The sequence below is a fragment of the Rhincodon typus genome, chromosome 2 (genome assembly GCF_021869965.1).
Source record: "Rhincodon typus isolate 14 chromosome 2, sRhiTyp1.1, whole genome shotgun sequence".
Classification (NCBI taxonomy): Eukaryota; Metazoa; Chordata; class Chondrichthyes; order Orectolobiformes; family Rhincodontidae; genus Rhincodon; species Rhincodon typus.
The window spans coordinates 93,046,902-93,051,910 of NC_063333.1; the positions used below are offsets into that span (position 1 = coordinate 93,046,902).

General features: G+C 42.2%; 1 protein-coding gene across 1 annotated transcript in view; it reads left to right on the forward strand.

Annotated features, from left to right (window-relative positions):
- Positions 1–3,375: 3,375 nt before the first annotated feature.
- The window catches only part of LOC125485510 (zinc finger CW-type PWWP domain protein 2-like), a 142,987-nt gene continuing 141,353 nt past the window's right edge, over positions 3,376–5,009 (forward strand). The window contains exon 1 of the mRNA XM_048608573.1: positions 3,376–3,446. The gene's annotated coding sequence lies outside the window, so the exon portion shown is untranslated. The remainder of the gene's footprint in view (positions 3,447–5,009) is intronic.

Consider the following 5,009-nt stretch of genomic DNA (forward strand, 5'->3'; position numbering starts at 1 on the left):
CTTGCCTTCATTGGTTAGAGCATTGAGTACAGGAATTGGGACGTCATGTTACAGTTGTACATGACGATGGTAAGACCACATTTAGAGTGCTGCATACAATTCTGGTTGTCCTGCTATGGGAAGGATATTATTAAACTAGGAAGGGTGCAAAAAAAGATTTCCAAGGATGTTACCAATACTGGAGGGTTTGAATTATAAGGGGAGGTTGGATGGGCTGGGACTTTTTTCCCTGGAGCTTAGAGGAGGTTCAAGGGTGACTTTATGGAGGTTTATAAAATCATGAAGAGTGAATTGCCAAGGTCTTTTATCCAGGGTAGGGGAGTTCAAAACAAGAGGACATCGGTTTAAGATAAGAGAGATTTAAAAGGGATCTGAGAGCCACATTTTTCACACAGAGGGTGATGCGTGTACGGAAAGAGCTGCCAGAGGAAGTCATGGAGGCGATCATAATTACAATTTATAAAAGACATTTGGATAGGTAAGTGGATAGGAAATGTTTAGACGGATATGGGCCAAATGCAGGCAAATTGGATTATTTCAGTTTAGGAAACCTGGTCAGTGTGGATGAGTTGGGCCGATAGGTCTGTTCCTGTACTGTGTGACTCAATGGGTTCCAGTACCGGTGTGATGTTAGGTACGTAGACTGTATGTCCCAATGACTGGTGGACCATTTCAAATAACCCATTTCATTATCCATTCAAAGCTGGCAGTATGGCAATCAGGCTGAATCAGCCCATGGGTGCAAGCCTCAGAAAAGTATAACCACCATTAAATGTAATCCTGCCATTGGAAATCATTTATTAAACGATCTGGACTGTGCTAAGAGTTACACTGGAAACCAATTTAAAATTGTCAGCTGGGCTCACAATGTGAAGCTATGTACATAAATACTAAAGATCCTTTTATGTAGGCAAAGGTATTTATACATGGCTTGCATAGTTTTCCATAAATGAGGTTATGTAGACAACCAACTCTGCTGCATCCCAGTGGCCATGTCCTGACCATTCAGAATCTGGTCTGAGAATTAAGATTGATAGTTTACTGTTCTTGTCACACCTCCACACCAGTTATGGCCCAAGTAATCAGCAGTCTCTTTTCATAATGTATAAAATGTGTCTCTTTTTTGCCAAGTCTGTTTCTTGCGCCCCAGTTCTGTTGAGTATGAAATGAAAAGCTTCAATCTAATCATAGAATAGAATCCCTACAGTGTGGAAGCAGGCCATTCAGCCCATCAATTCCACAGTGACCCTCCAAAGAGCATCCCACTCTAGACACTATGGGCAATTTAGCATAGCCAATCCACCTATCCTACATTTCTTTGGATTCGGGGAGGAAACCCAAGCAGACAGAGGGAGAATGTGCAAATTCCACCGACAGTCACCCAAGGCTGGGATCAAACCCAGGTCCCTGGTGCTGTGAGGCAGCAGTGCTAACCACTGAGCCACCATGCTGTGCCACTCTGGTCACATTTTAGCAATATAAAGTACTGAATCATCCAAATGAAAATTAAGTAATTTATTTCAGAAAGTAACATTTTAGGAGACAGTTTAGTTGCCTTTGTGCTTGTGGTTCTTGAAATTTTTTTTACTCAAGGGTTTTCCAAGTGTCATTTCTGGATCTGTTGTAGACTAAATTTAGTTGCTATTTATTTTCTCACGTTTTATATCTTCCATATCCTTCTCCACAGTAAACACTGATGTAAAGTACTCATCTAGTATCTCCCCCATCTCTTGAGGTTCCACACACAGACGGCCTTGCTGATCTTTAAGGGGACCTATTCTCTCCCTAGTTACCCTTTTGTCATTAATGTATTTGTAGAAACCCTTTGGATTCTCCTTCGCTCTATTTGCCCAAGCTATCTCATGTCCCCTTTTTGTCCTCCTGATTTCCCTCTTAAGTATACACCTACTGCCTTTGTCCTCTTCTAGGGATTCATTTGATCTCTGCTGTCTATACTTTTTCTTGACCAAAACCTCAATTTCTCTAGTCATCCAGCATTCCCTATACCTACCAGCCTTGCCCTTCACCCAACAAGAACATATTGTCTCTGGATTTTCATTTTTGAAAAGCTTCCCATTTTCCAGCCATCCCTTTACCTGCAAACATCCGCCCCCGCAATCAACTTTTGAAAGTTCACAGACAGAATAGATATGCCCAATACCATCAAAATTGGCTTTCCTCCAATTTAGAACTTAAGCTTTTAGATCTGGCCTATCCTTTTCCATCACTAGTTTAAATCTAACAGAATTATGGTCACTGGACCCAAAGTACTCCCCCACTGACACCTCATTCACCTGACCTGCCTTTTTTCCCAAGAATGGGTCAAGTTTTGTACCTTCTCTAGTAGGTATATCCATATACTGAATCAGAAAATTTTCTTGCGCACACTTAACGAATTTCTTTCCATCCACTATGGCAATCACAATCTATATTTGGAAAGTTAAAAACCCTTACCATAACCACCCTAATATTCTTACAGATAACTGAGACCTCCTTAGAAAATTGTTTCTCAATTTCCTGCTGACTATTGGTAAATCTATAGTACAATCCCAAAAAGTGATCAACCCTTTCTTCTTTCTCAGTCCCACCCAAATAACTTCCCTGGACGTATTCCCAGGAGTACACATGTTGATTTGGAATGATTCTTCCTTGTTTCCAAATGGGCTTGCCACTCCCTAACGCTGTCATCTATTCCAGTTCAACAACTCTCCAACAATCGATATCCAACATACTATGGTCTTTTCAGCAGTCTCTATTTTAGCTGCTCTGCTTGCTTATAGATTCCTTGACCATTAGCTCTGGAATTCCCATCGTATCACTTTCAGCCTCCGGAGATCTCGTCCCCTTTCTAAGAAGCTTCTTAAAACTTTCCTTGAATTACAAATATATTCAATGTTCAATTTTGTTTAAAATGTTGTTTTGAAACTCCTTCGGATACGTTATGTTAAAAATGGGATACAATTTATTGTTATTCTCTGCTACATTGTTTAGTGTTAAGAAAATATGACCATGGATAGAAAACTCAACATTGCAAGTTGAAAGATTATTACATATGCACTCAACGTATCAGTCGTGCTTGTGCCGTAATATTTGAAATTAGTTAATTCTGCAATCCATTTCCAGCTATGAAATTGCCAATAACCGTGCGGTCGATTTGATCCAGGGATCAGCGGTGAGCTTTTATTTCCAGTTGATAACAGCGCTTAAGGCAAAGAAAACGGTGTTCCCACCTTCGCACTTCATTTTGATTGACTAATCTGAAGGAGCACGAAAAATCACTATTTTTTAAACATCACTCCTACTGCTCATGTACCAGGAACCTCCACCACCACCACCCGTCGCGTGCCCGTTGCCGCTCGCCGTCCACGTGCCTGGTGCCACCGCGCGGTCGGATCCTGGCGGGAAGGGAATAACGGTAGACTTCCGCAGCGCCAGCCCCGCCAAAGGTAAGGGGCTCGGGAAGGGGTAAGTGAAGAAAGTGCTCGGAGTTAATTCAGTCAGGGAGGCTCCTGCATTCAGCTGAAGCTGCACTCAAATTAAAGGACAGGTACCGTGTGGAAGAGACCGTTTGATTCCTCGGTTTTGTGCAATGTCATGAGCAACTCCGTTAGTCCCACTCTTTACCCCGCGCACAGCACTCTTTTTGTTATATTTCTTTACAGGTGTTTATCCAATTTTCTTTTGGAAGTCTCAATTAACTCTGCTTAAATCGTTTTCTCAGGCAGTGCGTTCAGGATTCTCAAACAACTGTTGTGTAAATAGTTTTTCCTCATCGTCTTTCATTACTTTGCCATGCACCACAAATCAATGCCTTCTGGTTCTCGCCCTTTTGATAAAGAGAACAGTTTATCCCTGTCTGCTCTGTCTAGTCTCCTCATGATGTCCAATACCTCAGTCCCATCTCCTCTTAACCTCATCTTGAAGGAGAACAATCCTAACTTCTTAAATTTATCCAAACAATGGAAGTCTCCGACCCTTGGAACACTTATAAACACTACAGGAAGATAAATAGGGTAATGAACAGCCAGACAGTTTTTTTTTCCTCAAAAGCTGAATGCTTGTCACCAGAAAAAAATATGACTGAAGAAAGAGACACTTGAGACTTGTGTTGAATTTATGGAAGTTTGATGTTTAAACCTTCATAAAACTCCACAGTGCAGAATGAGACCATTTGGCCCATTTTGAGTCCACACCAACCCTGTGAAGAGCATTCCACCCAGACCCGATTCTTTTCCTGTAACCCCACATTTAGCACAGCTAACCCACCTAGCCTACACATCCCTGGACACTATGGGCAATTTACCATGGCCAATTCACCTAAGCTGCACATCTCTGGACTACCAAAGTAGCACCATGTAATTGGTCACACATCAGTATAAGCTTAGCCTTGAGTATTTTTAAAGGTTCCTCCTTGTCCTCCTTCTAGACATGTAAGGAAAATATTAAATCCCTTGAAAATGAAAACATTATTTGTGAAATCTGTAAGATGTAACTTTGTACTACGGTGTAAAAGATTACTGGCCATTTCAGCAACTGTCCCTGTCCAACATCTGTTGGAAGATGGCAGAGTTCTGCCATGGACTTTCTGAAAATCATGGGCCCTTTTTGGAGATCTCCTTAGAGTGGTCTAGTTACAATAACTGGAAATAAACAAAACTCATTGATATTATATCAGAGATAGTAGGAACTGCAGATGCTGGAGAATCTGAGATAGCAAAGTGTAGAGCTGGATGAACACAGCAGGCCAAGCAGCATCAGAGGAGCAGGAAGGCTGATGTTTCGGGCCTAGACCCTTCTTCAGAAATGGGGGACGGGGAGGGGGTTCTGAAATAAATAGGAAGAGAGGGGGAGGCGGATAGAAGATGGATAGAGGAGAAGATAGGTGGAGAGGAGACAGACAGGTCAAAGAGACGGGGATGGAGCCAGTAAAGGTGAGTGTAGGTGGGGAGGTAGGGAGGAGATAGGTCAGTCCAGGGAGGACGGACAAGTCAAGGGGGCGGGATGAGGTT